Source organism: Lactuca serriola, chromosome 4, assembly GCF_051521515.1.
Source record: "Lactuca serriola cultivar US96UC23 chromosome 4, Lser_US96UC23_V15, whole genome shotgun sequence".
NCBI lineage: Eukaryota > Viridiplantae > Streptophyta > Magnoliopsida > Asterales > Asteraceae > Lactuca > Lactuca serriola.
In genome coordinates this window covers 161426262-161436955 of record NC_136411.1, presented here as the reverse complement: position 1 = coordinate 161436955, position 10694 = coordinate 161426262, and positions in this window count along the sequence as shown.

Here is a 10694-nt window from a genome sequence, read left to right as displayed (position 1 = left end):
CACCTTCCATGAGACTGTTTTAATCCAATCGAGGTTATTAAGGGAAAAATAAAAATCAATAACTTCCTCGTTATCACCTCGATATTATCGAACAAGATTTGCAACAAAATATTTAGACGATATCCATGCTTACAAGTCATGTGTTGTGTAGTATAAGTAAGGGTGTTAAAAACTAACCGAATCCGAAAATCCGATCCGAAGTATCCGAAAATCCGATCGGAAATTATCTGAAATTTCGGATATCCGAAATTCGGATTCGGATACAGATAGTGATAGTTAAAATTTCGGATAGTTCGGATATCCGAAATCCGGAAATATAAATTTTTATTTTCTTTTATTTTAGTTGATCTTTTATTAAAAATGAAACTTACGGAAAATTTAACCTCTTATATATGTTTATGTTTATAATTGTTTATATGGTTCATGCTTTTGCAATAGATTACGTATCCTATTTATATTTTTTTATTTTTAGTTACAGTTTCTATTTATGTGGATGCGATTATAATTGATTATGTTGCTTTTATTTCAAATAGATAAATGTCATTCCTAATTTCCCATGCCATCTCAGTGGCTTTGGATGTTTAGTATTTTTTATCATATCTATATTCAACTACTAGGTGTCAGACTCGTATAATACATGAGTTGATTTAAAAAAAGATTAAATATTAAAATTTAAATAGAAAATATTTTTTAATGTACAATTTTAAAATAAAAAAGGAAGAAACGCATTTATTGCAATTTAATATCATATATATTGTATTTAACACTTTACATATATAAGTATATGATTTTTATTTTAAAAATAGAAACAAACCAAAAATTGACAAATGGATAATATTTATTTCAAAAATACCACAAAATGACAAGTGTCAAAACTCATAAGAGATTGACATGTGGCAAAAAAAACCCTTCATTTATTAAGGATGATTTAAGCTACTCCAAGTGTGAATATCATCTTCTTTTCCGCTAATATCTTAATGACTTTTAATTGTTTGATTTGAGTTTTATGACTTTATTAAGGTATAGCACTTTGCAAAAACTATCCACTTATAGCATTGTAATTCCATTTTTTTCTTATTTAGACATTATACTTTGAAAACATTATGTAGTAAGGTGTTATAATAAACAAATCATTGAATGGATATTGATATATCTTGCATTTAACCTTTTCTTAATGGTTGATCATCACTTGGTATTCTAGAATCCTATGTTTATTTTGCAACATGGTATTTTTAGGTTTCATCTTATTCATGTATTATACTTTGAATAGACATTGCTATTTCTAGATTTAACTTTTTTTTAACTAGAAAAATATGTTAGATTTAATTCACATTATTACAATTTCTTTAATGTTGATGTCTTACCTCAAATGCAACCATTACCCCCATTAATTGAAATAGTTCAGTGCTAGTTATGTTGGTCGAATTGATGTGAAACAATATGAAATTTGTAAATGTTGATGACGACTAAGATTATGCTAATCTCTCAAAGATAGGAAACCATGAAGAAAATGTTGCTTTGGGCCCGAAGATAGTAGGGGAAATAACACAAATAAGTCGGATCCTAATGCTCTCAATCTGAACTAGTGTTATACCCTGTGTTGTTGGGTATAAAGTTGTACCGAGTTATCAAAACAACATACTCTTGTTCTTATATTTTTTGATATATGATGTCAAAGGAAAACTTAGTTTTGTTCAAAACTGTTAATAGAATTACCATCCATTTGGAGCTTCATATTAACAATTGTCCATCACCCAATTCCATGTGGTTTCCTGAAATCAAAACATAAAGGTGACAAATAGATGAAGGATTAACAACTCAAAAGAAAGGTCATTAGTGAACAAATGAAATAATCTCTCTATAATTGAAACTAGGTGGGGACCCCTACGTTGCGAGGGTCGGATGCGACAATTTTTTCCGTTGTTTGTTTGTAACATCCGGGAATTTGGATATAGCTATGTAATCCTTCTTGTTCTTCAAGTTGTCAAGAATTGCCCTTAAATGAATGTTATGGAAAATGAGTAGGTTGGGCATATTGAAGAGTATGTTGCGCGTACTCATGCGCTTAAGTTGGACGCAGGATACTCATGGTACGCTGGGCGTACCTTGAACTACGCTGGACATAGTGGGCCCAGACTCAAACCCTAAATGGGACTTGTACACTATATAAGGAATGTTATGGCCTTATCCTCAGCCACCACTTTCACAGAGAGAAACCCTAAGAGAGCATTATCCTCGTTCTAAAGTTGTGTGTGAGTGTTTTGAGCTAGAAAGAGCCTTTGTGTGATGGAAAAGAAGAGGAGGAGGTCCTTGTGGAGGCTAGAAGTTGGAGTACAAGTTTGGATTTGAGTTCTTCAGTGGGTGGAGCTTCTTTTAGAGGTAAAAAGCTCAGAGCTTTCCTTATCATGTTTGTGTTGTGCTTGATGGACCAACTTTTAGGGTTTTTGGTCCCAAGATGGAGGCTTTATGAGCAAATGGCCTCCATAAGCTAGAATCTTCCTTATTTCAGTGTATTATGAGTTGTAAGTTCGTAAAAATCCAGTCTTGGTCGTCAATATTAAGTCAAGCTTGAGTTAAGGACTTAATGAGGAAAGAGATTAAGGGTTTGGAGAGGTTGGTGGTCTTTATAGCCATGCAAAGGCTTAAAGGTTCTGACTTTATGACTTAAGAGGCAGTAGAGAGCCTAGATCCAAGAGATGGGCTAAGGTCTTAACAGGTTAAGACCAGGGGAAACAGATCTAGCAAACTGAGAGTACCCCCCGCGTGATTTTAATACGCCCCGCGTACCGGGTTGAGGTCCTGGATTAGATTCACGCACGCTGGAGTACGCTAAGCGTACCAAAGGGGTACGCCCCGCGTAACCCCTCTGTGGGCTTTTGGGCTAGACTTTGTTGTGGGCCTTTGATGTTGGACTTGAACCTTTGGGTTGTGTAATTGAGACTATGAGTAGAGAATGTTATAATTAAGCCTTGAACCCTTGTGTTGGGCTTGTCTTGTGGATTGAGGTTTGGGCCTCGGGGAAGCCCATTTTGTTATTGGGCCTTGGTGGGCCCAATGGGCTTAGGGCATTAATGGGCTGGTAGGTGGTCTATCTTTAGACCCAATAAGTGAAAGTTTGGACTTAGGTCCTAATTGAGATTATTGTGGGATTGGCACAGAGTTAGAGGCCGGTGAGTAGCAGCAGTGTTTATAGGAGCTGTTCTTCATCCGATGTGAGTCTTCTCACTATACTTTACCTAGACTGGTAATTAGAGTTATGTAACAGAGTATTTTGTATGTTGTTTATATGATGTGATACACTGCATTATTTCTATGTGATCTATGTTATGTATGTTTCAGAGTTTACAGAGTTAGGACCAGAGGGTCCAGAGAGTTATGGGACTGGAGGGTCCCAATGAGACACATTGACCAGAGGGTCAAACAGAGTTATAGCCTCGAGGGGCTAATATGTGTTGTATGTGGTATTTTGGGGAGCTCACTAAGCTTTGTGCTTATAGTGTTATGTGTTATGTGTTTCAGGTTTTCAGGTTAGCGGGACGGCACCGACTTGATTGTACACACCAGAGGAAGAGTTATGTTTTGAGGATCCTGGATTATTAATTAATCAAATATGGAGTTATGTTTTGAAAATTAAACAAATGAGATTGTTTTACAAGTGTTATGAAAAGTATGCATTTTAAAAATGAAAAATTTGTTTTAAATTTTCACGTCGTTACACGTTGGTATCAGAGCCTTGGTTTGAGGGATTCGGATGCACCTTCGAGTATATCTGGACTCAAACTAAGGAATGGAGGAAAATTTTCAAAATAAATGATTTCTAAAACGAGCAAGAATCTTTAAGAGAAAACGAGAAAGTGCAGTGTGTACAATCAGCCAGAGCTCGAACCGTGATTTCCCAAAATACCCTTACCTTATGTTTATGAGATATTATGAGATATTATGCATGCTAGAGATAGGCTAGGTATTTCATATTTAGGACTAGAGTGGCCTGATTTGTGATGCCTTAGCCTGGGAGTTGTTGTTATCTGTGATGCACCTTCGAGTATGTGCTGAGTAAGAGTATCTAGTGGGAATCCTTGTGGAGAGAGGGAGTTGATTAGAGGAGTAATCTAGGAGAGATACCTAGATGAGATTTGGTGGAGCTTACCGAGAGAGTAGCCAGATACTCGTGGGGGTAGAGTTGCAGAGTTCGGTGATATCTTTTGAGTACGAGTAGAGCTAGGGAGTTATCACCTAGAGCGAGTTATATGTGTTTATTCGACGCCCGAATGCTGCTTGCTTCGTGCTTTGTGGTACTTCCAACGATGGGAGTCAGCTACCAAGTGAATGTGACGATATTCAGGAGGTAGATGATTGGCATCATAAGGAGTTTCTCAGCAACTGATGGTGGAGAAATGTGAGAACCTAGGAAGAGCCTAGGAAGTGGCCATAGTCAGATGAGTACACTGACAGAGTAGAGAATTTTGCTGGGGAGCGAGCACGCGTGTTAAGATTGGTGATGAGAAGGTTGAGCAGCTACTTAGGGAATCCGGGGTGGTCCGTGTAGAGAGTATGGGTAGATGTGGCAGGTAGTATGGGCCCATAGTACTAAAAGCAGAGGACTCATACTCGATGCATGGAGTATTCCAGAGGTTCTAAGTAGCAGATCGAGAGGTGATGTCATGGTTCGAGTACCATGATTGGTAGCAGATCTAGAGGTGATGTCATGGTTCAAGTACCATGATTGGTAGCAGATCAACAGGTGATGTCATGGTTCGAGTCCCATGATTGGTAGCAGATCGAGAGGTGATGTCATGGTTCGAGTACCATGATTGGTAGCAGATCGAGAGGTGATATCGTGGTTTGAGTACCATGATTGGTGGCAGACTGAGAGGAGATATCAAGGTTCGAGTACCATGATATGTGACGGTTAGTACTTCTGGTTTTACCAATTATTCCGCAGTGATTATCTAGACCAAGGTCGGATGTGAAAGAGTATGGGTCTAGAAGGCCAGGATGAACGAGTTTTAGTGGAGCATCCCTTGATAGGGAAATTGAGTTAGCTCCAAGGGATTGCTGGTGATATGCCAGTAGAGTCGCAAGACTCAGAGTTGAGCAGGGACGGTGCGTTATGGAAGAGTACGGTCTAAGCTGGGCAGCCGCCCGATAGTATAGATGTCACCTTTGTGACCTGAGTAGTGCTATTTTCGTTCCTGAGGGATACGTAAGAAGTTTTGAGATTTCGGTTTCTGAGTTGGGAGTGAGTCTTGTGGGATCGCACTAATGGTGATCTTCAATCAGGGTATCTGGCAGTTGGTCTGTCGCAAGGGAATGATATAGCTTGATCAGGTTGTCAGTGGGGACTAAGATGGTCGAGGACCAGGATACAACCTATTGGAGTATAGTAGGGCATGTGTTAGCTGTAGCGTTGGAAAATCAAGAGGAGTATATCAGGGTGGTGACTCTTATTGTCTTTGATGGATATAGAGAGTGGAGATGTGGTTTCTGCTCTTATGATAAGGGACATGTCGGAGCAGTGGGCAAGGGGTCGATGATGAGGAGTATGATGGTTCATTATTTCCATATTAAGAGTCAGTGTTAATACTGGACAGTTGGGAGGTCCGGTGATGGTATAGTGTGAGATCCTGAATGACTAGAGGCAGTCATGATGGTAAGTTCTGATGGTTTCATATGAGATTCGGGTATTTGGAGTTGTTTGATCTCTGTCAGGGAGATCATCGAGCGTTGCATAGCACCTTGCGAAATTAGGTGCAATGTTACTGGTAGAGACAGTCTGTGGGATAGGGTGTTGGTGCACCACTTGGTGATGGTTTGAACCCTAAGTGGGGGAGGACCGGGTATTTTGTTGAAAGGATCAAAGATCTGTTCGAGATCGGTTAGAGATCTGGATATAGAGACCTGCGGTGTGGATTCATGTGATCAGGGTTATTGGTGTTTGAAGCAAGGTACATAGCGAGATAATGCATGTGGCATGTGTTTGGTAAAGGATGAATGTCTCCACGGCAAGTGGCCATCAGTCGGAGACCTTGTGATGGATAGGAATTCTCCGAGGTGGTTGGCTCGTAGGGTTGGTTTGGCAGTGGGAGAATTATGGTTCAAATGTTTGGGTTGTTATGCAGTTTGGGAAGGACAGGAATTGATTAGTCAGCCAATTTCAGAGTCATTATGAGTATTTTGGCATGGGTATGAGCAAAATAGGAAGGAGTTTTGGTTTTCCATCAACATGTTATGGGTCGTTGACGATCCCTCCATATTTCAAGGTAAAATTTTGAAATATTACGAATTTTAGGTTGTATAACAGGAAGATCAGTGGCTGAGGCGAGACATCGTGAGGTTCTAGGGTGGTGCATCGAGGTATCCAAATTTAATGTCTTGGATTTCGGATAATTTTTGGGTCGCGAGTTGAGATGGCAAGTGGATTATCTAAGACTATGGATTGCAGCAAGGAAAGGTGTTTTGTTATGACGATTGTCGTCATTTATAGTGGTGCATAATTCGGGTAGGAGCGTGCACCTATCTATGGATGATCCGCGTAGTGATCACAATGTGGCGTCGATCAGAGGATGAGATTATGAAGTGGTAAGAGTTAGTGGGGTGAGACTGCAAAGAACTGCAGTTCAATGAGTTAGTGAAAAGGGGTGTGGTGATACTATGGGGAGCTGTAGTATCCACCAGATAGTGAGAAGATGTGGCAATGTTGCGGGAAGCCAAGATATTCGCCAAACAGAAAGGGTGTTGTGATGCTACGGGGAGTCGTAGTACTCACTAGTCAGAGGGAGGGTGTTGTGATGCTATGGGGAGTCGTAGTACTCACTAGTCAGAGGAAGGGTGTTCTGATGCTACGGGGAGCCGTAGTACTCACTAGTCATAGGAAGGGTGTTGTGATGCTACAGGCAACCATAGTACTCACTAGTCAGAGAGGAGGGTGACGTGATGCTATGGGGAGCCGTAGTACGCACTAGTTAGCGAGAGGTTGTTATAACGAAGCACTCTTGTTTAGAGCATAACTCAGAAGAGATTTAGGCTTGTATAGCCCCAATCTATGAGTTCTTGGGAGCCTGGTGGTCAGAATAGGGGTGAGACTGGGGTCTCCTCAATGATCGGGAATCATTATATTCTGAGTAAGGTGTGGACATCGCAATCCGGAGGAATTGGACAAGTGAAGTACGCATGGGTTGCGGGTCACGAGCCATGAGTTGAATGGGTCATTGGGATGAATGGTCCCAACTGCGGGTCTGACCAAACTCTTAATTTGAGTTGATTCCTAGTGGTGTGTTGGATAGACGAGATGAGATTCTGGAATCGGAGGTGGGTTCCATGTGAGGGGTATTGTTTGTCATCTGATGTCTTAGACCTGAGTAGGTCAGGGCCTTGGTTCGGGAGGTGCATCGGGATGCACAGAACTATTGATCAGTAATCGACAGAGTTCAGGGGTGATCTGATCTTCAAGAGAGTTGTAGTGTTCACTTGAGGGAGAGCAAACTGCGTGACTTGTGCGTCACTAAGAGTTGAGATAGTTATTATATGGTGGGAATCGGTGAAACCTTTTTGGGTTATGGGATGGGTGAGCTTGAGGTTCATCTATTGGGTTTATAGAGGTCAGAGAAAATTCCCAGGCGAGCATGATCTTTTCCTTGTGTCCAAGATTAGAGTTTTGGGTTCATCCTCTCTAATGATCCTGACGATTTCCCTTGCAATGGGTCCTGGAGGAAGAGGGAGATTATGACCCTTCCGTCCTTTTGAGTTGCAATTGGTATTGATCAGGATAATGTTTCGAGGATGGTCTGGCAAGGAATTAGACTGCAACAGTTTCCAGTTATGGAAACTCAGATTGGGTACCGCAGTGGAAGTTGGGTCTGACCCTTTCAGGTCGAGAGTCCCTGGTGGGAATGAGCATCCTTGGAAGTGATTGTTAGTTTGAGGACCTTCGGTGGTGCATCTCGGTTTACTGGGTCCGATCTATGTGTTAACAAGGAGTGATTTCGGGGGCAAAATCTAATTCAAGTGCGGGAGGATTGTAACATCCGGGAATTTGGATATATCTATGTAATCCTTCTTGTTCTTCAAGTTGTCAAGAATTTCCCTTAAATGAATATTATGGAAAATGAGTACGTTGGGCGTACTGAAGAGTACGCTGCACGTACTCATGCACTTAAGTTGGACGCGGGATACTCACGATACGCTAGGCGTACCTTGAACTACGTTGGGCGTAGTGGGCCCAGACTTAAACCCTAAATGGGACCTGTACACTATATAAGTAATGCTATGGCCTTATCCTCAGCCACCACTTTCACGAGAGAACCCTAAGAGAGCATTATCATCGTTCTAAAGTTGTGTGTGAGTGTTTTGAGCTAGAAAGAGCCTTTGTGTGATGGAAAAGAAGAAGAGGAGGTCCTTATGGAGGCTAGAAGTTGGAGTACAAGTTTGGATCTGAGTTCTTCAGAGGGTGGAGCTTCTTTTAGAGGTAAAAAGCTCAGAGCTTTCCTTATCATGTTTGTGTTGTGCTTGATGGACCAACTTTTAGGGTTTTTGGTCCCAAGATGGAGGCTTTATGAGCAAATGGCCTCCATAAGCTAGAATCTTCCTTATTTCAGTGTATTATGAGTTGTAAGTTCGTAAAAATCCAGTCTTGGTCATCAATATTAAGTCAAGCTTGAGTTAAGGACTTAATGAGGAAAGAGATTAAGAGTTTGGAGAGGTTAGTGGTCTTTATAGCCATGCAAAGGCTTAAAGGTTCCAACTTTATGACTTAAGAGGCAGTAGAGAGCCTAGATCCAAGAGATGGGCTAAGGTCTTAACGGGTTAAGACCAGGGAAACAGATCTAGCAAATTGAGAGTACACCCCGCGTACCGGGTTGAGGTCCTAGATCAGATTCACGCACGCTGGAGTACGCTAAGCGTACCAAAGGGGTACGCCCCGCTTAACCCCTCTGTGGGCTTTTGGGCTAGACTTTGTTGTGGGCCTTAGATTTTGGACCGGAACCTTTGGGTTGTGTAATTGAGACTATGAGTAGAGAATGTTATAATTAAGCCTTGGACCCTTGTGTTGGGCTTGTCTTGTGGATTGAGGTTTGGGCCTCGGGGAAGCCCATTTATTATTGGGCCTTGGTGGGTCTAATGGGCTTAGGGAATTAATGGGCTGGTAGGTGATCTATCTTTAGACCCAATAAGTGAAAGGTTGAACTTAGGTCCTTATTGAGATTATTATGGGATTGGCACAGAGTTAGAGGCCGGTGCGTAGCAGCAATGTTTATATGAGTTGTTCTTCATCCTAGGTGAGTCTTCTCACTATACTTTACCTAGAGTGGTAATTAGAGTTATGTGATAGAGTATTTTGTATGATGTTTATATGATGTGATACACTGCATTATTTCTATGTGATCTATGATATGTATGTTTCAGATTTTATAGAGCTAGGATCAGAGGGTCCACAGAGTTATGGGACTGGAGGGTCCCACTGAGACACATTGATCAGAGGGTCAAACTGAGTTATAGCCTCGAGTGGCTAATATGTGTTGTATGTGGTATTTTAGGGAGATCACTAAGCTTCGTGCTTATAGTGTTATGTGTTATGTGTTTCAGGTTTTCAGTATAGTGGGACGGCACCGGCTTGATTGTACACACCAGAGGAAGAGTTATGTTTTGAGGATCCTGGATTATTAATTAATCAAATATGGAGTTATGTTTTGAAAATTAAACAAATGAAATTGTTTTACAAGTGTTATGAAAAGTATGCATTTTAAAAATGAAAAATTTGTTTTAAATTTTCACGTCGTTACATTGTTCTTTGTAAATGTCATTTGATCAACTACTGTTAGGGGAAACTCAATTTAAAAAACATACACTGTCCCATTTTATTGTTATGGGCCCTTTTAAATTTGTATCTTTATATAATCATACAACTTTCCTAATTGCACCTACTCCAAATATGACCACTGTAGTTCCAGTAGAAGAAAACAGTAATATTTAGGGATACAATCTCCCGTAGGAGTATATTCATTATATAGATAACTTTACAAAACAGATCCTAAATCAATGGATCTTTAGTTACAACACTTGAAGATAATTACAAATACTATAAACTAGTTATCTATATCTTATTTGAATTTTGTTGATGACCCTTCTGTTGACATTCCCCCTCAATCTTAACCGATACTAGGTTCAGATTGTGCTTCGTACGATTCAACATGTGTCGAGTAATCGGTTTAGTAAACCCATTAGCTATTTGATCATTTGAAGAGATAAATCGCACGTCAAGAGCACCCGTAGCCACTTTCTCTCTAACGAAATGAAAATCAACTTCAATGTGTTTTGTTCTAGAATGAAACACTGGTTTTGCAGTAAGGTAGGTGGCACCTAAATTGTCGCACCATAAAATAGGTGGCCTTGGCTGCTGAACTCCAAGTTCCCTGAGCAATGATTATATCCAAATGACTTCAGATGTACCATTAGCCAAAGCTTTGTATTCTGCTTCTGTACTTGAACGCGATACAATAGGTTATTTGCGGGAACAACAAGAGATTAAATTCGGACCTAAAAACACGGCAAAACCCCCAGTAGATCTGCGATAGTCAAGACAACCAGCCCAATCTGCATCTATAAAAACACTTAGTAGTGTAGAGGAGGTTTTTCTAATATTAAGTCCTATATTTGTCGTGCCTTTAATGTACCCAAGTATTCGTTTAACTACCTCC